General features: G+C 45.1%; 1 protein-coding gene across 1 annotated transcript in view; it reads left to right on the top strand.

Annotated features, from left to right (window-relative positions):
* The first annotated feature begins 430 nt into the window (after nt 1-430).
* LOC142259104 (gastrula zinc finger protein XlCGF66.1-like) overlaps nt 431-27982 on the top strand; it is a 31100-nt gene continuing 3548 nt past the window's right edge. Inside the window, exons 1-2 of the mRNA XM_075331617.1 lie at nt 431-508; nt 26384-26546. The gene's annotated coding sequence lies outside the window, so the exon portion shown is untranslated. The remainder of the gene's footprint in view (nt 509-26383; nt 26547-27982) is intronic.

Here is a 27982-nt window from a genome sequence, read left to right as displayed (position 1 = left end):
AGGTGGAGGTAGGTGCAGGGTATTATATATCTAGTGTGCGGCTCTGCAGGTGGAGGTAGGTGCAGGGTATTATATATCTGTGTGCGGCTCTGCAGGTGGAGGTAGGTGCAGGGTATTATATATCTAGTGTGCGGCTCTGCAGGTGGAGGTAGGTGCAGGGTATTATATATCTAGTGTGCGGCTCTGCAGGTGGAGGTAGGTGCAGGGTATTATATATCTAGTGTGCGGCTCTGCAGGTGGAGGTAGGTGCAGGGTATTATATATCTAGTGTGCGGCTCTGCAGGTGGAGGTAGGTGCAGGGTATTATATATCTAGTGTGCGGCTCTGCAGGAGGAGGTAGGTGCAGGGTATTATATATCTAGTGTGCGGCTCTGCAGGTGGAGGTAGGTGCAGGGTATTATATATCTAGTGTGCGGCTCTGCAGGAGGAGGTGTGTGGAGATTCCCCATTACTGGGCCTAGTTTATCCTGAGGCCTCTTTCCAGCAGCTCCGCTGTAGCCGGTCACTGGTGAGTAGGATATGGATCCTGGGGGATAATGGGGCCCAGGAATAACTGAAATCTGAGGAGGTTTGTTGCCCTGAATATGAATTACGCTGCATTTTATTTATATTATACACTGGCTGTAGCACCCGGCATTGCCCGGGATAGTAACTAATGCCGGCGTCACACGGTATGATATATCGGGCGATATGTCGTCGGGGTCACGTCGGTAGTGACGCACATCCGGCATCGTCTGATATATCGTAGCGTGTGACAGCATTGAACGAGCAGAAATAACATCTCGTTCATCATTGACAAGTCGCTCACTTTTAAAAAATCGACCGTCAGGTTGTTCATCGTTCCCGTGGCAGCACACATCGCTCCATGTGACACCCCGGGAATGATGAACACAGCTTACCTGCGTCCTCCGGCAATACGGAAGGAAGGAGGTGGACGGGATGTTTACGTCCCGCTCATCTCCGCCCCTTTGCTTCTATTTGCCGGCTGCCACGTGACTTCACTGTGACGCTGAACGTCCCTCCCCCTTCAGGAAGAGAATGTTCACCGCCACAGCGACGTCGCTCGGGAAGTAAGTGCGTGTGACGGGGGTTAACGACTTTGTGCGCCATGGGCAACTAATTGACCATGACACACAAACGACGGGGGCGGGTACGATCACTCGTGTAATCGCACGATAGATCGTACCGTGTGAAGCCCGCATAAGTGTCTGTCTCTCTCCCACTCTCCCCCTCTTGTCTCCTTCTCTCTGTCTCTCTGTTTCTGTCTCCGTGTCTTTCTCTGTCTCTCTAGCTCTCTCTCTCTTTCTCTGTCTCTCTCTGTTTCTCTCTGTCTCTCTCTGTCTTTTTCCCTGTCTCTCTGTATCTGTGTGTTTCTCTGTCTCTCTAGCTCTCTCTGTCTCTCTAGCTCTCTCTGTCTTTTTCTGTCTCTCTCTGTCTGTCTCTCTGTTCGTCTCTGTCTGTGTCTCTGTATTTCTCTGTCTGTGTTGTTTGTCTCTCTCTGTTTCGCTCTCTTTCTCTCTCTGTCTTTCTCCCTGTCTTCCTGTCTCTCTGTTTCTGTATCTTTCTCTGTCTCTCTAGCTCTCTCTGTCTCTGTCTTTTTCTGTCTGTCTCTCTATCTGTCTCTCTCTTTTTGTCTCTGTCTGTGTCTCTTTGTCTCTCTCGGTTTCTCTTTCTCTCTCTGTCTCCCTTTCTCTGTCTGCCTGTCTCTCTGTCTCTGTCTCTGTGTCTTTCTCTGTCTTTCTAGCTCTCTCTGTCTCTGTCTTTTTCTGTCTGTCTTTTTCTGTCTGTCTCTCTATCCATCTCTCTGTTCATCTGTCTGTGTCTCTCTGTCTCTTTGTCTGTCTGTGTCTGTCTGTTTCTCTCTGTTTCTCTCTTTCTCTCTCTCTGTCTCACCACCGATATCATATTACCTCACAAATAAGCTTCTTATACTATGAAAGTCCTTTGTTCCTATAGCAACCAATTAGAGCTCCTACTATTATCCTGTAGCTTCCAGCTTCATTTTTTGATGAATAACTGTAGCGAGTGGGATAAAATGTTCCCATAAAAACATGGTCTAAGATGTTCCCTGAGTCAAATGGAGTGGCTGTGCAAAATTTCGTGATTGTAAATGCGATGGGCGATAGTGAGCATTCCTTTAGCGGACATCACACATACACTCAGCTTTATATATATATATATATATATATATATATATATATATATATATATATATATATATATATAATACAGTTCTGGCAAAAATTGAGAGACCACTGCAAAATTTTCAGTTTTTCTGATTTTTCTCTTTATAGGTATATTTTTGAGTAAAAAGTAAATTGTTGTTTTATTCTATAAACTACTGACAACGTCTCCGAATTTCCAAGAAGTAAGTTTTGTATTTATTTTCTGAAGATGAGAAATGTTCAAAATAACAAAAAACAATGCATTGCTTTCACACCTCAAATAATGCAAAGAAAACAAGTTCATAATCATTTAGAAACAGCAATACTAATAATGTTTTACGTCAGGAAGAGTTCAGAAATCAATATTTTGTGGAATAACCATGATTTTTAATCTCAGCTTTCATGTGTCTTGGCTGCTTTCCACCAGTCTTTCACACTGCTTTTGGGTGACCTTATGCCACTCCTGGTGCAAAAATGTAAGCAGTTCTTCTCTGTTTGATGGCTTGTGACTATCCACCTTCCTCTTGATTATATTCTAGAGGTTTTCAATGGGGTTCAGGTCTAGAGATTGTGCTGGCCATGACAAGATTTTGATGTGGTGGTCTTTCATCCACACATTGATTGACCTAGCTATGTGGCATGGCGCACTGTCCTGCTGAAAAAAAACAGTCTTCAGAGTTGGGGAACATTGCCTAAGCAGAATGATGCAAATGTTTTTCCAGGATAACCTCGTATGCAGCTAGATTCATACATCCTTTGCAAAGTTTAATCTGCCCAATTCTAGCCTTGCTGAAGCATCCCCAGATCATCACCCATCCTACACCAAATTTCACAGTGGGTTCAAGATGCTGTGGCTTGTACGCCTCTCCAGGTCTCTGTCTAACCATTGGACGACCAGATGTTGAGCAAAGCTGAAAATTAAACTCATCAAAGAAGATTATCTTACTCTAGAATTTGGACATATTAAACTTTGCGAAGAACGTTTGAATCAAGCCTCATAAAAGGTTATCCTGGAAAAACAGTTGCTCAGGCAACGTTCCCCAACTCTGAAGACTGTTTTTTCCAGCAGGACAATGCACCATGCCACATAGCTAGGTGTGTGGATGAAGGACCACCACATCAAAAGCCTGTCATGGCTAGCCCAATCTCCAGACCTGAACCCCATTGAAAATCTCTGGAATGTAATCAAGAGGAAGATGGATAGTCACAAGCCATTAAACAAAGAAGAACTGCTTAAATATTTGCACCAGGAGTGGCATAAGGTCACCCAAAAGCAGTGTGACAGACTGGTGGAAAGCAGTCAAGACGCATGAAAGCTGTGATTAAAAATCATGGTTATTCCACAAAGTATTCATTTCTGATCTATTCCTGAGGTAAAACATTAGTATTGTTGTTTCTAAATAATTATGAACTTGTTTTCTTTGCATTATTTGAGGTGTGAATGCAATGCATTTTTTTTGTTATTTTGACCATTTCTCATTTTCAGAAAATAAATACAAAATGCATTGCTTGGAAATTCGGAGACGTTGTCAGTAGTTTATAGAATAGAAGAACAATTTACATTTTATTCAAAATTCTACCTATAAAGAGAAAAATCAGAAAAACTAAAAATTTTGCAGTGGTCTCTTAATTTTTACCAGAGCTGTATATATGTACCAGCTTTATGACTGTTATGATTTTGTGGCTTTTTAATGCTAATGAAGCAAACCTCAAAAGTCATATTTTTTTTTTGCACTGTTATTTTATATATATTTTCATAGGACAATTTTCTTTTTTTTCCCCCTTTTTAATAAAACTTGCATTGTATACACAAAACCCTTAACTATTAGTTTTGCTACAATTTGACTTTTCCCGTGTGTCCACAAGTCTTGGCCAGCACCACCAGTTTGAAGACTGGACGGAGCATTGCAGAGAGGCGTGACTGTGACCTAGCGCAGCCAACAGAATCCTAATTTACATCACAGAAGTGGCATAAATTATGACTGTAACGTCCAGTGCACAGGAAAACGTTTCTGTCGTAATTTATGCCACTTTTCTGATGTAAAATATAATGATTCTGTTGGCTGCGCTCCGTCACGGTCACGAAGCTCCCTCTCTCCATTATGGTTGTACTGGCCAATACTAAAGGACATCCTGAAAAGTCAAATTCTGTCAAACCTTAGTAATCGGCTCTATGTGTCTTTCTTTTTTATATTACCAAAAGTAATAATAAAAAAGCACCAATTGGCCCAGCACTCTCCCGATCACCGTTCATAAATACTGGCATAAACAAATTGAAATAGTCTTACCAGTACAGTGGAACCTTGCTTAACGAGAACAATCCGTCTGGGACTGTACTTGTTAACCAAGTTACTCGTTCAGCAGAGCAAGATTTCCCATAGGAAATCATTGCAATGCTGACAATTCGTTCCACAACTAGTTAAATGTCCCATCCTGATCCCCTATTCTATCATTCCACACATGCACAAACACACACAAACACACACAAACTCACACAAACACACAAGCACGCACGCACACGCACATATTATATGCTCACCTTACCTTCCGTTCCATCGCCGGTCTCCTGGGACTTGCTGTTCTCCGGTGCGGGCCGTGTATCGGGTTACCATAACGACGAGGGAGGAACTACCTGCCAGAGCGCTGACGTCAAAGGCAGAGCCGCTTGCCTCTGATTGGTTAGCGCGCTGCCTTTGAGTAGCGGTGACAGGAACCAGGAAGTTCCTGCTTCGTCGCTATGGATACCGATGCCTGGAGTGGAGCGGCGCACTACAGGACCCAGGAGACCGGCAATGATGCGGAAGGTACACATATTATATGCTCACCTTACCTTCCGTTCCACCGCTGGCCTCATGGTACTTGTAGTTCGCCGCGAGCACGTCGCGATGTACCCGGGAACTACAAGAACCATGAGACCGGCGGTGGAACGGAAGGTAAGGTGAGCATAATACTGTATGTGTGTGCGTGCGTGTTTGTGTGTGTTTGTGCGTGCTTGTGTGTGTTTGTGTGGACTGCAAGTGCGGCTCAGTGCACGGTGGATGGACGGAACTGGAAGTGTCTGAGATGAGGATTTTGCTCGCACAGCAAAGCTTTCTCGTAAAGCGGGTTACAAATTTACAGAAAGCTTTGCTTGTTAAGCGAAATTCTCGTTAAGTGGGTTACTCGTTAAGCGAGGTACCACTGTAATTCCTTTTCTGGGAACCCTGCACTACAGCACAAAAGAAGGTGGAGGTTGTCCTTCCTACCTCCCATCCTCAATGTTTTTATCAAGGACCACACAGAGTTAAGTATTAAGTGGGTTTCATTTAAGACAAGGATTAAAGTAATATACAATAACAAAAGTGTGGGAATTACTTGTGCTGTCATTGAGGGTTCCTAGAAGGGGAATTACCGGTAAGTCTAATTCTGTTTTGTCTTCTCACCTTCCATGACAGCACAAAGGAGGAATACTAAAGAAAATAAACTAGGGAGGGACAATTGCCCGAAAGACTAGATCTCCAAAATGCATTACGTGTAGCCTATAATGTCTAAAAGGCATTAACCGAGGACCAAGTAGCAGCTCTGCAGATTTGTTTGATGGAGGCATTTGCTCTCTCTGCCCTGGAGACAGACATGGCAGACATTTTTTTTTAATCTAATTGGCTATGGTGATTCTGGAAGCTTTCTTCCCCTTGTTTCGGTTACAATATTGAACAAAGAGATTACAGTTGATTGTGTCTGCAGAAGATAACGAAGGAAGATTCTGCCACATCCAGTGAATGATTCTTTCTCCTTTTCGTTCTTTGGGTTCTGGTAGAAAGATGGGAGAATTATCTCCTGAGACATGTGAAATTCAGATGATACCTTTGATAGAAAGGATGGATCCAGACGGAGCACAATCCTTTCATCCAGTATTCTGAAATAGGGTTCTCTGATGGATAGAGCTTGTAACTTACTAGCTCTCCTTGCTGATGTGATGGCTACCAGAAATGCTGCCTTCCAGGAGAGCTTGTTCAAGCCCATAGATGTTAAGAGCTCTAAGGAAGGTATGGTTAGATCTTTAACACTAGAACTACTGGACTCGTGACACCTATATAGAAATACATGGTGCAAAGTAGTCAAAATTACTACCTCAGTAGTTCTAGTGTTAAGGACAATGTTAAGATCTCAAGGGGGGAAATGTGTTGGATCTTCTTGCTAGAGCCTGAGATGCTGTAGTCATGAATCTTCTTATCCACTGATGGTTTATTAGCTCCTCGTCATAGAATCAACTTAGGGCGAATGCTTGGACATTAAGGGTAAAGGGTCTCAACCCTCTTCCTAAACCATCCTATAAAAATTCCAAGATTTTGACAATATTGGGATGGAACACGTCTGGAGGAGTAGGACCACACTAGGACTTGAAGGTTTTCCATACTTAGATGGAATATATCACCAGCTTCCTACTTTTCTGAAGGGTAACTACCGTATAACCATGACAGACTTCTTGCTTTTAATATTTTGGTTTCAGAAGCCATCAGCCAGGCAGAAACCTTCTCGTACATAATGGAAAATTGGACCCTGATACAGAATGTCCTGGACAGGAGGAAGGATGATGGGATCCTCCGACTTCAGCATGTTTAGAGTCCGAAACCAACTCCTCTTGGTCCAGAAGTTTGCTATGAGCACTGTATTTATCCTTTCCATCCTGATCTTTTGAATTGTTTTTGCCAGCATAGGAATTGGGGGAAAGTTTAGACCAGCTTGAATTTCCATGGGTGAGTGAATGCATCCACCGCTATACACCTGTCATATAGATTCAGGGAGAAAGATAGATCTACTTTTGTATTCTGATTGTTTGCAAATATATTGGCTTCTGGCTGCCCCATCTGTCTGTTATAATGTGAAAAATTTCTGTCCTCAGACTTCACTCGCCTGGATGTAGATCTTTCCTGCTCAGGAAGTCTGCCTTTATGTTGATGGAGCCTTTTACATAGAAAGCCAATAGGGACAGACAATGTTGTTATGCCCAGGCAAAGATTCTTGCTGAACCTTTCCTCAGATTCTTGTGTATTGGGCTTCCCAGATGCTGCAGATGAGACACTGTTGTCATATTGTCTGAATTTTTTATGTACGTGATTTCCCTGGATTAGGGATACCACTGCTCTGAGGGTTTATTCCACTGCTCCCTGAAATGTGAGGATTGGCCGCTTATCTCTTCTGACCAGATTCCCTGAAAGAATACTTGGGAGACCATAGCCCCACATCCTCTTTTGCTGGCATCCGTCAATATAGATGAGTGGAGTCTGAACCCATTGCGCACCTTTCTTCAGATTTCCTAGTCTGAGCCACCACTTAGGGAGAATCTGTTCCAGTGAGACAGGGTGTAGGACTGAAGGATCCTTGTGTGAGCTTGAGCCCATGGGACCGTCTAATGCAGAATATCATAGGACAGATATGACGAACCTTAAAAAAATCGTCTTCTGTTTTTGTATAGTCGACATCCTGCACTTACATTTGTTTGTCTTTTCAAGAAACAATGCCTGTTTATTGTGAATCCAGGAAATCTAGGAACATCTTCTTGGTTGATTATTATTTATTATTATAGCGCCATTTATTCCATGGCACTTTACAAGTGAAAGAGGGTATACGTACAACAATCATTAACAATACAAAACTGACTGGTATAGGAGGAGAGAGGACCCTGCCCGCGAGGGCTCACAGTCTAAAGGGAATGGGTGATGGTACAATAGGTGAGGACAGAGCTGGTTGCGCAGTGGTGTACTGGACTGCGGGTTACTGTAGGTTGTAGGCTTGTTGGAAGAGATGGATCTTCAGGTTCCTCTTAAGCTTTCCACGGTAGGGGAGAATCTGATATGCTGAGGTAGAGCGTTCCAGAGTATGGGGGAGGCACAGGAGAAATCTTGTACGCGATTGTGGGAAGAGGAGATAGAGAGGAGTAAAGACAGAGGGAGATCTTGTGAGGATCTGAGGTTGCGTGCAGGTAGGTACCGGGAGACTAGGTCACAGATGTAAGGAGGAGACAGGTTGTGGATGGCTTTGTATGTCATGGCTAATGTTTTGAACTGGAGTCGTTGGGCGATGGCAAGCCAGTGAAGGGATTGGCAGAGTGGCGAGGCTGGGGAATAGCGAGGGGATAGGTGGATTAAGCGGGCTGCAGAGTTTAAGATAGATTGGAGGGGTGCAAGAGTGTTGGAAGGGAGACCAGAGAGCAGGAGGTTGCAGTAGACGAGGCGGGAGATGATGAGGGCATGCACTAATGTTTTTGCTGATTCTTGGTTAAGGAAAGCATGGATCTGGGAGATATTTTTGAGATGTGGTCTGCATGAAGTGAAGAGGGCTTGGATGTGTGGCTTGAAGGATAGAGCAGAGTCGAGGGTTACTCCAAGGCAACGAGCTTGTAGAGTAGATGGGGCTAAGCTTGATTTCTCTAGATTTACTAGCTATCCTGGAGATGTTGATATCTGGATTGTTCTTTGAGAAGTGGTTGGGTGGGAGCTACAATCAAGAAGTTGTTGAGATAAGGGACGATGACTACCTCCTGTTTTCAGACAAATGCCATCACTTCTGCCATAACCTTCATGAACACCAGAGGTGCTGATGATATTCCAAAGAGTAATACTCTAAACTGGAAATTACCAAATTTTCCGGATTGTAAGATGACCTTTTTTCCCACAAAACTGGGGGGGGGGAAATGGGGGTGTGTCTTACAAAACTGATATGGCTTACTGAGGCAGCAGTGATGGAGAGCGGTCATAAGAGGCAGGGTCACTGGATGGGCTCAGGGGTGTTCCATTGATCTACAGGCAGGCTGCGGGGATGTCACGGCGGTGACGGGCACCACTGATCTGCTGGCAGGCTGTGGTGGTGTCACTGCAGTGGAGCGACTCAGGAGGGTCAATGGCCTTCATGGCCATTTTCTTGAAGTCCATCTCATCAACTGCGGGTGTTTCAATGGAGCCCGCAGTCAGATCAATGGCACATACTGCCGAGACACCCCGTCCTGTGACCCTCCGTCCTGTGACCCTCCTGAGTTGCTCCACTGCAGTGTCACCCCCGCAGACCGCTGGCACATCAATAGCATCCGCTGCCATCACAACACCCCTGAGCCCACCAGCAGATCAATGGCACCTGCCGTGGCGGCAACACCCCTCAAGATTGCATTTTTGCCTTCCCTTCTGAGCCGCAACACCACCTCCTTTGAGCCCACAACATCGCCCTGCCTCTTGTGACCTTCCTGAGTCGCTCTGCCACTGCTGCTACCCCCTGGTGAGCATTAGGATTTAAGACGCACTAGGATTATAAGGCTATGTGCGCACTGGAAAATGGAATTTTCTCAAGAAAATTCCGCAGGTATTCAAAGATTACCGTACCCGCGGTAAAAAACCGCAGCAAACCGCACCCGAAAACCGCATGCAGTTTGCTGCGGTTTTACCGCGGTATTGTTCGCGGTATTGCCGCGGTTTTGCCGCGTGCGGGTTGGGATGTGCTTTATTGCATTCAATGCAATAAAGCACATTGAAAAAAAAAAAGTCATTTCACTCTGAGATAGATAAAGAGACAAAAGAATAGATAGAGGGATAGATAGATAGATAGACAGATAGAGGGATAGATAGATAGAGGGATAGATAGATAGAGGACAGATCGCTGCATTTCCCACGGTCGGCATTGAGTTCACATTACCGGCCGTGGGAAATGACCGGTAATTACCTCTGCTGTCTGCTGCATTCATTCAGCGCTGTGTCTGTGACAGTCGCGGCTGGATGTAAGCAGCGCGGGACCTGTGGATTACGCCAAAGCTTTGTTGCGGGAGGGGTTAATAAAAGGGTTAATGAGGCTTGTTTGTTTTATTTAAAATAAAGTATTTTTCTGTGTGTGTTTATTCACTTTACTTACGGGTTGATCATGTCAGCTGTCACATAGACGCTGCCATGATCAAGCCTGGAGTTAATGGCGGTGATCCACCACCATTAACCCCTTGTATTACCCTGACCGCCACTGCTACACGGCAGCAGGAAAAGCCGGGGACACTCCGGTACTGCCGCATAATGCATACGACAGTCCCGGGGCAGCTGCGGCTGATATTCTCGGCTGCGGGAGGTGGGAGGGAGGCGGGGGACATTAACCCTGCCCTCTCCCTCCCCAGCCTGAGAATACCGGGCCGCCGCTGTGTGCTTACCTTGGCTGGATGGTAAATATACAGCGGAGCCCACGTTCTTTGTTTTCTATATTTCCGTTTTCTTTCTATGTGTGTTCTATGTGTCTGTGTCTGTGATCTATGTCTGTGATGTGTCTGTGTGTGTGTGATCTGTGTATTTGTTTACTCTCTGCACGGCTTCCTCTTCCTGTAATGACATCACTTCCCTGCAAAACCGCAGACAGGCGATGTACATTACCGGAGGTAAACCGCGAAATACCGCAGGGAATAACGCAGGAAAACGCAGTGAACCGCACAGAATTTGCTGCCTGCGTTATTCCCTGCGGGATTTCACGATTAACATTGGAGTCAATGGAGTGAAATCCCGCACCGGTGTGCGGAAAAGAATTGACATGCAATTGTTTATGCTGCGGGAATCCCGCAGCAAAACATGCAGCTGTCAAATTCCGCCTAGTGCGCACAGGATTTTTTTTTCCCATAGGTTTTGCTAGTGATTCACTGCACTTATGTTATGAACATTTTCTGCAGCGAAACATGCAGCAAAACCACAAAAAATCCGCGGGAAAATACGGTAAATGCGCACATAGCCTAAGACAGACCCACATTTTAACATTAAAAATAATTTTTTCCTATTTTCCTCTTCTAAATTTGGGGTGCTTCTGATAATCCGGTGTGTCTTATACGATCAAAAATATGGTTAAGTATCTGTTTCTCCTGTAGGACTTAATATTTTTTGATGTACAGGATGTATTGGCATGCGCAGGTAGGCATCCTGTACATGGATTGTCACCATGAAGAAATCCTTGCCTATTAAAGAGATGATGAACCTGAAGGACTGCATCTTAAATTTCCTGTATGTAATGTAATGAGTGAGGGGATTCAATTTCATGATTGTCCTGTATGTGTTTTTATACCCGCAAGATCTGTGGGTATAAAAACTCTGTATATATGTATGTTCAAGGCTGTGAGTAAGAGTGATTTTTTCATTTTTATTATTTTTTGTTTCACTCGAAACGCATAGGTCTGCGCTGATTTTCATTATATTTTGTACTCAATAAACTTCACGTTTTAAGAAGTCCGTCAATTTGAATACATGATCACTGGAGCTGGATCACCAGTTTTTTACTTTATGCTTTTATTGATCTGGGTGCATATATAATACCTGCCCTGCTGGTCTGACACCACACCGCCTGATGAAGGTTACATGCCAAAACGCGCGTTGGGACCTGGTGCTAGTTCAGCAGGAGGAAGTGTCTACAGGTTTCTTCATGTTTTTCTTTGATATTTAATTATTCCTCAGCATCACCTGGAGCCAATGTCAGATGGGCTCTCTGCTTTTCTAGGAAATTACTCATTCCATTTACTTGTACTGTTTAGAATTATAAATTGAAAATAGGAATTCCAGCATCCAATTCCGGTACTTTTTTCTTAAAAGATTTTCTTTATTTGATGTGCATTAAAACTCCATTTCCTATATCCAATAAAACCAACACATTGCGATATGTGACGCATTTTGGACAAAACAATACCGCATAGACTAAACATTCAGGCTATAAGGGAGTGAACAGGAAATTAAGTGAAACAAACATCCCTGCGAAAGTCATGTGACCAAATAGTGTAGGCAGAAAAATATATAACATTTCATTCATAATTCATTTGAAAGTTAATTTCTGATGTTCATGCCCGTGGGCATCCTAGTCTCAAGCATGAGCATCCATGTTGCTTCCCGTCTATGCAAAATTTCTATTAAATTTCCACCTCGTTTAGGTATCGCATTCTTTTCAGCTGCATTAACCCTTAACATCCCGAGATCACCTCCATGTTTATTTAAAAAATTCTTGGAGGCAGCAGAAAGCCTTCGGGTAGTTGTGTTATTCACGTCATACACATGCTTAGGAATTCTACATCTGAGTGTACGTGACGTACTTCCAACATATTGAATTTGACATGCTGTACATGTGATGACGTAGACAACACCACTTGACCCACAATTTATTAAAGAAAAAATTTGAAACTGCTTTTTAGACACACAAAGTTACTTTAGTTGTGTTTGACATACATTTTTCTGTCCACACTTATAAGAGCCTTTAGAAGGTAACCAATTAGATGGATTTTCATTGTTGCTTTTTCTATTTGTGTGATCACTGGGAAAAATACGACTTGCAATAGTCCTATTCCTTCTTGAAACAAATTTTACTCCATCTTTTAAGACATTTTTCAGTATTTCATCCATTGACAGTATTGGTAAAAACTTTTTTATGATTTTAATTACTTGATAGTAATCGCTGCTGAACTTTGTGGAAAAAAACGCAGGTGACAACAGATGACATATCCTTTGTTATAATTGCTGCAACTTTATTACTTTCTAAATTTTCCTCTTTCTTTCCTATCTGTTTTATTTTTGGCTTTATTTAATATGTCGCTAGAGTAACCCCTCTTTCTAAAACAATCATATATGATCTCACATTGTTTGTCATATGTCACCTGTGATGTATAACATTGTTTTGCTCTTATGTATTCCCCAGTGGGGATGTTGTTTATAATATGTTTTGGGTGACAACTTGGTGCAGACAGTAGTGAATTTCCTGACGTAGGCTTTCTATAAATGTCGCATTCCACCACTTTTGTCTGTGTATTAGAGCTTAAGCTGACATCCAAAAAGGCAATTTTCTGGGTTATTATTTAAATAAAAGATGAAATCTTCAGTGCCCTTTTCTGTACCATTCCAAATAACTATTACATCATCAATGTATCTTACGAATAGACAAATCTCAGATGTAAATTATTTTGGTTTTTTTCTGAAAAAATATATTCCTCCTCCCACCAGGACATAAAAATGTTAGCGAGTGATGGAGGAAATTTTGCACCCATCAAACAGCCCTGGATTTGTATGTAAAACTCACCCAAAAATGTGAAAACATTATTCTGTAGAAGAAATTGTGTCACTTCAGCTTCAAAATCTTGTAATTCCCATGAATAGTTACTGTATTTTTAGAGTTGAGTTTTTAAAGCCAAATGAGCCAGATCGTGCGGTATTGACGTATATAGGCTCTGAATGTCGCATGTTTGCCAGCTATATGTGTCTACCCACTGTATGCATGTAAGTATGTTTAATACATGCTTTGTATCCTGTACAAAGCTGAGAGACAATTGTGCTAGTCGTCTTAATCTGGCATCTAACCATTCAGAAATATGCTCGGTTAAAGATCCTATTCCGGAAATAATGGGTCTGAAACTAGGGCGGAATACATTTTTGTGCGCTTTGGGTAACGCATGTGTCGCGGGCGGGGAGGATGCCGCTGCTGCGCACTCGCTGACGCTCGGGTCCGGCGCTGCTGTGGCTGCTGCTTGGTGGCTCGAGCGGTGGGCCGGATCCGCGCACTCCTCGCCCGTGAGTGAAAAGGGTGGTTGGTTTGGGGGATTTAGTCCGTGATGCCACCCACGGGTTGTGGTGAAGATGGGCACCACCGCTGCTGGTGACGGGGATCCCGGGAGTGATGGTGGTGAGCAGCTGGGATGTTGTTTTCCCCCTCCGTGGGTAGGGGTCGGTGGTCCCGGGGCCCGGTGTGTTGATGGGGAGGCAGGGTTGGTGAGGTGCAGGGGCAGCGCGGCGCGGTGCCAGATGGCACGGGTGTACTCACTCAGCAAGAGATGCACAAAGTCTCCGGTAAACCAAACGGCTGGATGGACGGGTCCCGCAGTCGGCTGCAGTGTCTCTCTCCCCGGACAGGTGATGGCGGCTGTCTTTCCCTGCACCTTTGTGTACTTGTTTGACTGCGATGGATCCCCAACGGTAGTCCGCTCCCCGGTGTATGGGTGGCGGAGGAGCCCGTAGCTGTATACCCTCACGGTGTGGGCGGTTGCCTTCTAACAGGTCTTTGGTTGTTAGGAAACCCCTGGGGTTCCTGTCACACTCGGATTTGACTGTTGACGGCGACTCCAAGCCCAGTCGGGGTCCGATGGCCCTGCCTGTGTGTGCTGGCTTCACTTCGCTCCCCGGTCGGTACCGGCGGGCCAACGCCCAACCCCGGTCCTACGGTTCCGCGTCGATTCACCACTCCTGCAGACGGCCACCACCGTCTGCCAACCTTGTTGTTAGTGCCTGGGCCACAAACCCAGACATTCTTCACTTCAACCTCCTCCACTCAACTCCAGAACTCCTAAACTCAACTGTCACTTTTCCCGCCTCCAGACCTGTGAACTCCTTGGTGGGTGGGGCCAACTGCTTGGCTCCGCCCCACCTATTGTGGACATCAGACCCTGGAGGGAGGCAACAAGGATTTTGTGTTTGGCTAGTGTTACTGTCTAGTGGGGGTGTGTGTGTGTGTGTGTGTGTGTTACCTGTGACGACCTGGCTAGTCCAGGGCGCCACATTCCCCCTTGGTGAAATTCAGACCGTCCACGGGCTGCCCGTCCATCACCGGTTTTATTTTTCAAAACTGTAAAATATAAATAACATGTAAACAGTAAACATATAAAACATAAGCATTTTTGTCAGGTCACTTGAACGTTACACATAAAAACATTTTTAATAATGACGGACGGACGGATGTCTTCCGCTCTCCCACCCAAGCAACCTAGCCTTGATGGTGCCCCTAAGAAGTGGGCAGCACCCCTTGGCTCTGTGACGCCCTGGGCAAGCCAGGGGTCACAGGTCATCACACCACCACACCCTACACCCCAGTTAGGAACACCAAAGCTAACCCAAAATCCTTGTTGCCTTCCTCCAGAGGCTGATGTTCACACCAGGGGGTGGGCCAGGCGGTTGGCTCTGCCCACCGAGGAGTTCACAGCTCTGGAGGCGGGAAGAACCAGGCAGTCCAGTGAGGGACGTGAAGGAGTAAACAAGTAGTCAAGTGAAAGTAGAAGGAAGTGAAGTGGTAGAGGAGCAAAGGAGAAAACTGGAGTAAAGGAGTAAAAGTGACAGTAAGAAAGCCTGAAGCTGGTCCGGGTGTGTGCCCCGGACTGAGACAGCAAGGTCAGCAGACGGCGGTGACTGTCTGGAGGGGTGATTGCTCGGAGGTTCCTGGAAGGACCGCGGACGGGTGATGACCCGGCGGTCTGGAGCAGTGTACAAAGAACAGTCAGCACCAGGGCAGGGGCCTCTCGGACCCCGGCAAGGCTAGGAGTCGCCATAATTTGCCAAATCCGTCAGTGAAGGGGACGACTGTCTCCCAACAACCAAGTCCCGATTGAAGGCAACAGCCCAACCATTAAAGCAGAGACACCGCCACCGCCAGGGCACCAGTTTCTGAGGGCCAGCGCCTGCGGGCAAAGAGTAGAGCTCCTCCGGTCCAGCTTGAAGCCGGGGAGTGGGTTACCGGTGGGAACCCATCGCAACCATCAACAACATAGGTGGAGGACAGAGGGACCGTCACCGTCACCTTCTGGGGAAAGCAAGTGCAGCCGTCCGTGGGAACCGTCTTTCCAGCCGTGTGTTTTACCGAGAACTGTGTCATCGTCTCAGGCTGAGTGAGTAGCACAATGCCGCAAGGCACAGCGCTGCCCTCGCGTCCCTGCGCCCACAAAGCCCTGCATTTCCCACCTCATCACTGGGCCCCGGGATCACCAACCCCTACCCACGGAGGGGCAACACAACAGCTTGCTGCTTCACACCATCACTCCCGGGATCCCCACACCGAGCAGCGGTGGTGCTAACAAATCACCACAACCGTGGGTGGCGTCACGGACAATAGACTATATCCCAAAACCCAATCCCCTTTCACTCACGGGTGAGGAGCGCCGCTCGAGAACCCCCGGGATCCGGCCCACCGCTCGAGCCACCACTGAGCAGCAGCAGCCGGACCCGAGCAGAGGGGTGAGCGCAGTGCTGACACCCTCCTCCCTGCCCGCGACAGCTCCGCCTCACCTGGTGTGGACATCAGACCCTGGAGGGAGGCAACAAGGATTTTGTGTTTGGATATTGTTACTGTCTAGTGGGGGTGGGGGGGTGTGTGTTACCTGTGACAACCTGGCTAGTCCAGGGCGCCACACATGAAGTAAAGGGACCCTAGTGTGACGGGGTGTACATCAGAGCAAAGAGAGACAACAGGCCGAGGATGATCCAACAGGTTTACTAACAGGAATACAGGAACAGCACACGACAAGTCCAAATAAAACAGATTCGGGGGCACCTCCCGATAATCCAAAGTGCCAGATCACAACGTAATAGTCCTTTTCAGAGTCCCAGAAATCCCACACAATCCACTGGACGGCGAGGTCTGTCCGCAGATTCAGATCTCGCTCCCTTCCTCTTCAAAAACTCAACTCCCAACTGCATTTAGAAACAGGAGTGAATTGTTTGAGCTCGTGGGCCCGCCCCTCAAGGGTAGGGGTCTATGCAATGGTTGGGCCCACTAGAAGATTCTAGAAGGTTGGCTCCGAGATGTCTACAGGTTTGTGTAGTTGGCGTTATCCACTGCTTACGAAACAATGAGAAGTTCCCCTGGCTGTGTGGACAAGAGATAATTGCATTATGGGCCCAGAGACACAGGAGATGGGGGAAGGTATGGTTACTTACATCCCAAGACATTTCAAAGTGTTCAGTAAGTACAACCAAAGGAAAGTGACATCACATCCTGACATAGTATTACAGCAAATACAGTGAGAAGGTAAAATACATCATGACAATTCCTTCCCCTCCCAACTTGTGTACGTACTAGGGACCTCTACAGGTCGCTGGTTAAGTACACGCAGGCATGGCTGACAGGACTCAAGGCTCCTCTTGCCTGGACAGTCCATCTGCATTTTGGTGTTGGCTGCCCCTTCTATATTGTATGGTAAAGTTATAGGGCTGCAGAGCCAGGCTCCATTGCAGTAAGCGTCCATTGTCCCCAGAGACTCTGTTCAGCCAGGTGAGGGGATTGTGATCAGTAACCACAGTGAATTCCCGTCCATACAGATACGGCCGTAGTTTCTTAAGGGCCCACACTACAGCCAGACATTCCTTCTCAACAGTTGCATAGGCCACTTCTCGGTCCAGCAGTTTCCGGCTGAGATAGGCGATGGGGTGCTCGTCCCCAGCTGCATTCACCTGGCTGAGGACAGCTCCCAGTCCATAAGCAGAGGCATCCGTTTGCACAATGAATCTCCTCTTGTAGTCTGGAGCAGCCAGGACAGGATCGCAGATCAAAGCATCCTTCAGCCGGTTAAAAGCCTCATCACAGGCTGGAGTCCAGATCACCAGCCGGGGCATTGTTTTCTTGGTCAGGTCGGTAAGAGGCTTGGCCACAGTACTGAAATGAGAAACAAATTTTCGGTAATAACTGGCAGTGCCCAGAAAAGCCATAACTTGTTTCTTAGTTTGGGGTACAGGCCAGTCTCTAATAGCCTGGATTTTGGCAGGCTCAGGTCGGAGCTTCCCTCCTCCCACTCTATGTCCTAGGTACTGGACTTCCCCCATCCCCAATTGGCATTTATCGGGTCGAATAGTTAGGCCGGCTGCAAGAATCAGGTCCAAAATAATGGCTACTTGATTCAGATGTTCCTCCCATGTGTGGCTGAAGACGGCGATATCATCCAAGTAGGCACAAGCAAAGTCATCACATCCCCGGAGGATCTGATCCACCATTCTCTGGAAGGTGGCCGGGGCATTTTCATTCCAAAAGGCATGCTTAGAAATTCATACAGACCAAAGGGGGTTATAAAAGCGGACCGTTCTCTCCCTTCATCCGTTAGAGGGATCTGCCAGTATCCCTTACTGAGATCCAAGGTAGTGACATATCGGGACCCAGCCAGTCGGTCTAGAAGTTCGTCAATACGAGGCATTGGGTAAGGATCGCTGACGGTATGGTCGTTTAGTCGCCGATAGTCCACACAAAATCGAGTACTCCCATCCTTCTTGGGTACTAACACCACAGGGGAGGCCCAAGGGCTATGGGAGGCCTGGATTACCCCAAGCTGTAACATCTCCTCCAGTTCGTGCTGCATGGTGTTTCGAACTGATTCAGGTACCCGGTAAGGAGCCAGTTGTATGGGACGGATGCCCTGAGTGTCCACATGATGTTGGGTGACGGTGGTTCGACCTGGTTGGGATGAGAAAGCAGCCCGTCTCTGTTGAAGCACTTCCAGCATCTGGATTTTCTGTAAGGAGTCCAGGTAATCTCCCAGGGGAACCTGTTCCACAGTGGATGGGGCTCTCGCTGCTTCCACGAGATCAGGTAGAGAGTCCTCATCCTCTTGACCATCTTCTGAAGCCAACCGACAGCTTGCTATCATTGGAATGTTCCGGTCATGGTACTCCTTAATCATATTCACATGGACAGTCTTTTGCCTTAGCCCCTGATCATCTAAAGCAAGAAGGTAATTGGTATCATTCAGTTTTCTGAGAACCCGGAAGGGACCCTCCCATGTGGTCTGCAGTTTATTCTGCCGATGGGGAACAATCATTAAGACTTGTTGTCCTTCTACAAACTCCCGATAGCGTGCGTTACGGTCATACCATGTCTTCTGTCTGGTTTGAGCCATACGCAAATGACTCTGTGCAAAACTAGCAAGTTGGGCCAAGGTTTCTCGCAGCTTTAGGACATAAGGGACAACAGGGGTTCCTGTATCTTCAACTTGCCCCTCCCAGTATTCCTTGAGCAGGGTTAAGGGTCCTCGGACCTTTCTTCCATAGAGTAGTTCAAAGGGGGAGAACCCAGTGGACTCCTGGGGAACTTCCCGATAGGCAAACAAGAGATGGGGTAGGTACTTCTCCCAGTCTGAATCTCGGTCCGTGAAGGCCCTCAGCATATTCTTCAGAGTGCCGTTGAATCGTTCACAAAGTCCATTTGTTTGGGGATGATACGGGGTCGTTCGGATCGCTCGTACTCCACAGGTGCGCCACAGACACTGGACCAACTCTGACATAAACTGGGAGCCTTGGTCCGACAAGATCTCACTGGGGAATCCTACTCTGGTAAAAATAATAACCAAGGCCTCGGCCACCTTGGCTGCAGAGATACTTGACAAGGCCACGGCTTCTGGATATCGGGTGGCGTAGTCCACAACAGTGAGAATGTACTGCTTTCCAGATTTACTTGGTTTAGCCAGAGGTCCAATGATATCAACAGCTACTCTTTGAAAGGGTTCTTCTATTATAGGGAGCGGTTGCAGGGGTGCCTTTGGGTGATCTCCGGGTCGCCCTCTACGCTGACATATGTCACAAGTTCGGCAGAAATGCGCCACTGCTTGGGAAATCCCCGGCCAATAAAAAGTTTGAGTCAATCGTCTCTCGGTGCGGGTTTTGCCTTGATGGCCAGCAGTAGGAATGTCATGAGCCAGGTGTAATAGGGGAATTCTGTACTTCTGAGGAACAATCAGCTGTTTGCTATAAGTCCAGGGCTTATCTAGGGAGTCGGCATTGGCAACCCGATACAGAAGTCCATTTTCTCTGATAATTCTTTCTCCGTTTTCCCCTAGCTGCCCTATTTCAGCCCGAGTTCTAAAACTAGCAAGGGTGGGGTCAGTCTCTACTTCTTGTCTAAACTGAACTTTATCCCAAGTAACATTCATATTATCCCCACAAGAAGAATCACTCACCGGCTGTAATGGCAGTTCTGGTGGCCTCAGTTCCATGGATGGGTTGTACACGTCCACATGGGCTGCTCTCTTGGCTTGACTTCTGGTTACCGCACCGACAAAGTGGCAATGAAGATTCCCCACATCATTTCCTAGAAGAACGTCTGCAGGGAGGCCGCTCATCACACCGACCACACATTGTTTTGCCCCAAAGCCATAATCCAGGGTCACACTCGCTCTTGGAATATATCTCTGGGTACCTCCTGCCAGTTCAATGGCAATTCCTGGTCCCTTTTGAATTGCTTGTGGTTGAATTACTCGGGGATCGGCTATGGTGAGGAAAGCCCCAGTGTCACGGAAGCCAACAACTTTTTGGCCATCCAGCACGACCTCCTGTAGATTTTTGTCCTGAAGATCAGAAGAACAGGTGGCTGGAGCTCGCACCCCATAGACTCCGGGTAGGGGAGCCAGGATATCTGAGTCACTTGGCAAGTCATCAGGCACAGAATCCAGCTCTTCTCCTGGTGAAGGTGTCTGTAGGTAATGAACAGGCAAAGGCGGTCTGTAGCTGTTCTGTCTACGAACACCTGGACATTGGAATTGCATGTGCCCAGGCTGCCCACATCCATAACATCTGCGCTCTGGGATTCTTCCTCCGCGTCGTATTCCCAAAGGTGGAGCATGAGTAATGCGAGGCACAGTCACACGAAGGTCCCCATGAGTTGACGGTCTAGGGTGATGGTGAACATTGGGGCCAGAAGGACCAGGGGCCACCAGCGTTGGGGGGTTGGTGTTTTTTTTCTCACTGGGTAGTAGTTTTTTCCACTGAGGCTTGATGGTGAGAGCCTCATCAGCTAGAGCTGCAGCTTCCTCCACAGTGGCTGGTCTCCTTTCACGCACCCATTCCCGGATCTCAGCGGGGCACTTGAAGTAAAACTGCTCTTTTAGGAGGACCTGGAGGACGGTCTCCAAGGTTAAGGCCTCCTCTGCCTCCAACCAACGATGCCACAGATGTTTGAGTTTGTGGGCATACATCTTGAAGGACACTTCCTCATCACATGCTAGAGTACAGAACTGAGTCCTGTAAGTGTCTGGCGTTACAGCATAATGTTCTAGAATAGTCTGTTTAATATCCGCATACTCACAGTTCCACCGAGGGTCCATAGCTCTATAGGCTGCAGCAGCTCCACCCTCTAAGAGCCCAACCAGATGCCGGACGCGCTCCCTTTCTGGGACTTCCATTAATCGACACTGATGCTCAAAGTCCTGGAAGAAGCCCTCAATGTCACCAGCAGCCTCATTAAACTGCTTGAAGTCTTTGCGGGACACTCTGGGAAGTTCCCTCATGATGGGTGCTGGGGTTACAGTCTGTCTGGAACCTCTCGCGGCTTCCACAGCGAGCTGCTTATCCAGCAATGCCATCTCCTCCATCCTGCGCTCCTTCTCTTCAGCTCCACGCATGGCCTCCCTCTTATCTTCTATGGTGGCCTCATCTCCAAGCAGTGCCATCTTTTCCTTGTACCACACAACCCATTGACTTTTTTGGGTATTCACCTCCGGCTCCCGTCTTTGCTCCCCTTGCTGTGGAAATTGTTCCTTGGTGCCATCTTGCAGGCAAGCGTGTTCCAATGCCTCAATTAGTTGCTCCTTAGAGAGTCCTTTGTAGCCGACACCTAATTCACGGGCCTTTGTTTGTAGACTCGCCACAGTCCAGTTCCTGTATCCTGAGGTTCTGGTTTCAGACGTCGATTGGCTGTTGTCCTCCATTTCTTCTGCTCTGATCCCGCCGCTGCCACCAGTTTGTGACGGGGTGTACATCAGAGCAAAGAGAGACAACAGGCCGAGGATGATCCAACAGGTTTACTAACAGGAATACAGGAACAGCACACGACAAGTCCAAATAAAACAGATTCGGGGGCACCTCCCGATAATCCAAAGTGCCAGATCACAACGTAATAGTCCTTTTCAGAGTCCCAGAAATCCCACACAATCCACTGGACGGCGAGGTCTGTCCGCAGATTCAGATCTCGCTCCCTTCCTCTTCAAAAACTCAACTCCCAACTGCATTTAGAAACAGGAGTGAATTGTTTGAGCTCGTGGGCCCGCCCCTCAAGGGTAGGGGTCTATGCAATGGTTGGGCCCACTAGAAGATTCTAGAAGGTTGGCTCCGAGATGTCTACAGGTTTGTGTAGTTGGCGTTATCCACTGCTTACGAAACAATGAGAAGTTCCCCTGGCTGTGTGGACAAGAGATAATTGCATTATGGGCCCAGAGACACAGGAGATGGGGGGAAGGTATGGTTACTTACATCCCAAGACATTTCAAAGTGTTCAGTAAGTACAACCAAAGGAAAGTGACATCACATCCTGACATAGTATTACAGCAAATACAGTGAGAAGGTAAAATACATCATGACACCTAGGATGAGTAGGGTTACAATATTCATATTGTTTTTGTTTTAGAATTCCCATTCTTAGACCTCTATTTAACAAATCCTCCAGAGATATTCTAATACTATTTGTGAGGTCTTGATGGATTTTGCTACATATGTTGTTATCTCTTAGCATATTTTTAAGTTCTTTTTCATATAAGCCCATGTCCAGTATTACAACAGTTTATCCACGTTTTTTACTATAATATTTGTATTTTCAGATAGTAATTTTAAAACCCTTTTTTTCTGATTTTGAAATATTAAAATTAACAACTCTTTATCTTCATGTATTCTTACAAGTTCCTCTTCTACTAAGTATTGGAAGTCATCCATAACTTGGCTTTTGGACTGTTCCGGGTAAACTTTGGGTTTGGCACTCTGGAGGAAAAGTGATCATCACATAGATGCGGTATTTTAGATCCTTTGTCTGATAGTTCCTGGAATGATGTAGGTAAAAATTCCTCAACGATAGGGGCTACAGGTGCTGTATTTCTGTCTTCATTATTAGCATCTTCTTCATAAAAATGTTTGCGTAATGTCAGTCTCCTGATTAAATTATTAACATCCAATCTGGTTGTGGATACGAAGTTTAATCCTTTTTCAAGTACATGAATTTGATCTTTACTGATATTATTTTCAGATAAATTTATAACCGTGAATTCATCTTTAGTGGTTAATAATCCCTTCTTTGTGTTGAACGTTTGTATTCCCTTATTATTGGGATTTTTTCGTCCTGATCTTCTCCGGCGTTTATTCTTGGTCCGTTTTTTTGACCCGTTGTGTGGATTATTTAGATGTTTTCCAGATTGTATGTTGGATGAGCTTGTTAAAGGCAAATTTTCATTATCAGAAATTTCAGTATTTAAATCAGTAGACTCCAAATCTGTAGACGAGAAAGTAACTTTATTATCTCTTTTTTTCAGGATGGGATTAATACCTACTGTACGTCTTCTACGAAATAGATGCCAATTGTATGTATGATTATTTTCGTAGTCTATCATATCCCTTTTAAATTTGCTTTCTTTTAATGTAGTTATAAAATCCTCCAATTTGTTCAAGTTCTCATTGATTTTATCCTTTATTTTAAATGCACCTGTATCCACAAACTTGTTTAAATCGCTTTCTATTTTCTTAATATTTTCTTTTAGTTTGTTTAATTTTTCTGCTTCTTTGTCAACAATTTAATTAATTTCATCAAACATTCAGATAATATAATATCCCATTCCTTTACAAAGCCTTGGTCATACTCAGTGTGGCGCGTTTTTTAGTTCTTAATTATCTAGGAATCATACAGTATGGTTGTCCAATAAGCCTGCAAGGTCTTGTTATCCCACCACACCCTGAGTCTGGATGTCATTTGTCTTTCCAAATCCCACATGAGTGTTTTAAGATCATTCTTATCCTCAGATGAAATTGCATTCAATTTGTTAGTAAATATATTTGCAGCTTTATCCAATTGTTTTTTTACATTAAAACATTCGTCCGTACATATAGTAACCGGTATCTCAATGATATGGGGCGGCACGGTGGCTCAGTGGTTAGCACTACAGTCTTGCAGCGCTGGGTTCCTGGGTTCGAATCCCACCAAGGACAACATCTGCAAGGAGTTTGTATGTTCTCCCCGTGTTTTGTGTGGGTTTCCTCCCACACTCCAAAAACATACAGATAGGGACTTTAGCTTGTGAGCCCCAATGGGGACAGTATTCCTGATGTATGTAAAGCGCTGTGGAAAATGTTAGCGCTATATAAAAATAAAGATTTGATATTTATTTAGCCAAAAAAATATTAATTTTGAAGAATAATTAATTCCAACTTGGTTTATAGATAATTGTCTTCAATGAAAAAAAAAATGGTCATAAAGCCAAATTGGATATAATTCCACACCAAACATAAAAAAGGGAGTGGACAAAAGTATTGGCACTGTTTGAAAAATCATGTGATGCTTCTGTAATTTGTGTAATAACAGCCCCTGTAACTTACCTGTGGCACCTAACAGGTGCTGGCAATAATAAATCACACTTGCAGCCAGTTGACATGGATTAAAGTTGACTCAACCTCTGTCCTGTGTCCTTGTGTGTACCACATTGAGCATGGAGAAAAGAAAGAAGACCAAAGAACTGTCTGAGGACTTGAGAATCCAAATTGTGAGGAAGCATGAGCAATCTCAAGACTACAAGTCCATCTCCAAAGACCTGAAAGTTCCTGTGTCTACGGTGCGCAATGTCATCAAGAAGTGTAAAGCCCATAGCACTGTGGCTAACCTCCCTAGATGTGGAAGGAAAAGAAAAATTGACGAGAGATTTCAACGCAAGATTGTGCGGATGGTGGATAAAGAACCTCGACTAACATCCAAACAAGTTCAAGCTGCCCTGCGGTCCGAGGGTACAACAGTATCAACCCATATTATCCATCGGCGTCCGAATGAAAAGGGTCTGTATGGTAGGATACCCAGAAAGACCCCACTTCTTACCCCGAGACATAAAAAAGCCAGGCTGGAGTTTGCCAAAACATACCTGAGAAAGCCTAAAACGTTTTGGAAGAATGTTCTCTGGTCAGATGAGACAAAAGTAGAGCTTTTTGGGAATAGCCATCAACATTGAGTTTACAGGAAAAAAAAAAGAGGAATTCAAAGAAAAGAACACGGTCCCTACAGTCAAACATGGCGGAGGTTCCCTAATGTTTTGGGGTTGCTTTGCTGCCTCTGGCACTGGATTGCTTGACCATATGCATGGCATTATGAAGTCTGAAGACTACCGACAAATTTTGCAGCATAATGTAGGGCCCACTGTGAGAAAGCTGGGTCTCCCTCAGAGGTCATGGGTCTTCCAGCAGGACAATGACCCAAAATACACTTCAAAAAGCACTAGAAAATGGTTTGAGAGAAAGCACTGGAGACTACTAAAGTGACCAGCAATGAGTCCAGACCTGAATCCCATAGAACACCTGTGGAGAGATCTCAAAATGGCAGTTTGGAGAAGGCACCCTTCAAATCTCAGGGACCTGGAGCAGTTTGCCAAGGAAGAATGGTCTAAAATTCCAGCAGAGCATTGTAAGAAACTCATTGATGGTTACCGGAAGCGGTTGTTCGCAGTTATTTTGGCTAAAGGTTGTGCAACCAAGTATTAGGCTGAGGGTGCCAATACTTTTGTCAGGCCCATTTTTGGAGTTTTGTGTGAAATGATCAATGTTTTGATTTTTGTTTCATTCTCTTTTGTGTTTTTTCATTGTAAGCAAAATAAATGAAGATAATAATACCAAAGACTTTGTGATTGCAATCATTTTCAGGGAGAAACTGAGTATTATCTGACAGAATTGCAGGGGTGCCAATACTTTTGGCCAGCACTGTACATATGTAGGGTAGCACAGAAAGGTTGGCCGTAGTAACAATGCAAAAAGACAAAAACTATTTTTCAAACCAGCTCACCCAATCTGGATAGGAACCACAAGGACCAGGATGGTGCACGGATAAATTCACAGCTCAGCCAGGCTGTAGTAGCATAAACTGAAAAACAACAATGAAAATACATCTCATTGGTTACCTTCTAAAGGCTCTTATAAGTGTGGACAGAAAAATTGTGTAAATTTATGTCAAACACAACTAAAATAACTTCCAGTGTGTCTAAAAAGGAGTTTAAAATTCATTCTCTAATAAATTGTGGGTCAAGTGGTGTTGTCTACGTCATCACATGTACAGCATGTCAAATTCAATATGTTGGAAGTACGTAGAATTTCTGAGCATGTGTATGACGTAAATAACACCAAACCCGAAGGCTTTCTGCTGCCTCTCATAATATTTTAAATAAACATGGAGGTGATCTCAGGACATTAAGGGTTAACGCAGCTGAAAATATTGCGATACCTAAACGAGGTGGAAATTTAATAGAAATTTTGCATAGACGGGAAGCAACATGGATGCTCATGCTTGAGACTAGGATGCCCACGGGCATGAACATCAGAAATGAACTTTCAAATGTATTATGAATGAAATGTTAGATATTTTTTCTGCTTACGCTATTTGGTCACATGACGTTCGCAGGGATGTTTGTTTCACTTAATTTCCTGTTTTCTCCCTTATGGCCTGAATGTTTAGTCTATGCGGCATTGTTTTGCCCGAATCGCGTCACATATCGCAATGTGTTGGTTTTATAGGAAATGGACTTTTAATGCACATCAAATAAAGAAAATCTTTTAAGAAAAAAGAACCGGATTTAGATGCTGGAATTCCTATTTTCAATTTATGCTACTACAGCCTGGCTGAGCTGTGATTTCATCCGTGCACCATCCTGGTCCTTGTGGTTCTTCTCCAGATTGGGTAAGCTGGTATGAAAATTTTTTTTTTTGTCTTTTTATATTGCTTTACGATTATGTATCATCTCCGCCTGCTGTGTTGTGCCCCATATATATTCACTACATTTTACCTTGTTCTTATACAGTATACAGTCATATGAAAATGTTTGGGCACCCCTATTAATGTTAACCTTTTTTCTTTATAACAATTTGGGTTTTTGCTATTTCAGTTTCATATATCTAATAACTGATGCACTCAGTAATATTTCTGGATTGAAATGAGGTTTATTGTACTAACAGAAAATGTGCAATCTGCATTTAAACTAAATTTAACCAGTGCAAAAGTATGGGCGCCTCAACATAAAAGTGACATTAATATTTTGTAGATCCTCCTTTTGCAAAAATCACAGCCTCTAGTCGCTTCCTGTAGCTTTTAATGAGTTCCTGGATCTTGAATGAAGGTATATTTGACCATTCCTGTTTACAAAACAATTCCAGTTCAGTTAAGTTTGATGGTCGCCGAGCATAGACAGCCGCTTCAAATCATCCCACAGATTTTCAATGATATTCAGGTCTGGGGACTGGGAAGGCCATTCCAGAACATTGTAATTGTTCCTCTTCATGAATGCCTGAGTAGATTTGGAGCGGTGTTTTGGATCATTGTCTTGCTGAAATATCCATCCCCTGCGTAACTTCAACTTCATCACTGATTTTTGCACATTATTGTCAAGAATCTGCTGATACTGAGTTGAATCCATGCGACCCTCAACTTTAACAAGATTCCCGGTGCCGGCATTGGCCACACAGCCCCAAAGCATGATGGAACCTCCACCAAATTTTACTGTGGGTAGCGAGTGCTTTTCTTGGAATGCCGTGTTTTTTTGGCTCCATGCATAACGTCTTTTTGTATGACCAAACAACTCAATCTTTGTTTCATCAGTCCACAGGACCTTCGTCCAAAATGTAACTGGCTTGTCCAAATGTGCTTTTGCATACCTCAGGCGACTGTTTGTGGCGTGCTTGCAGAAACGGCTTCTTTCACATCACTCTCCCATACAGCTTCTCCTTGTGCAACGTGCGCTGTATTGTTGACCGATGCACATTGAGACCATCTGCAGCAAGATGAAGCTGCAGGTCTTTGGAGGTGGTCTGTGGATTGTCCTTGACTGTTCTCACCATTCTTCTTCTCTGCCTTTCTGATATTTTTCTTGGCCTGCCACTTCTGGGCTTAACAAGAACTGTACCTGTGTTCTTCCATTTCCTTACTATGTTCCTCACAGTGGAAACTGACAGTTTAATCTCTGAGACAACTTTTTGTATCCTTCCCCTGAACAACTATGTTGAATAATCTTTGTTTTCAGATCATTTGAGAGTTGTTTTGAGGAGCCCATGATGCCACTCTTCATAGGAGATTCAAATAGGAGAACAACTTGCAAGTGGCCACCTTAAATACCTTTTCTC

This window comes from Anomaloglossus baeobatrachus (assembly GCF_048569485.1).
Source record: "Anomaloglossus baeobatrachus isolate aAnoBae1 chromosome 5 unlocalized genomic scaffold, aAnoBae1.hap1 SUPER_5_unloc_27, whole genome shotgun sequence".
NCBI lineage: Eukaryota > Metazoa > Chordata > Amphibia > Anura > Aromobatidae > Anomaloglossus > Anomaloglossus baeobatrachus.
The sequence above is the reverse complement of the archived record's forward strand: the minus strand, read 5'-3'. Positions and strand labels throughout refer to the sequence as shown.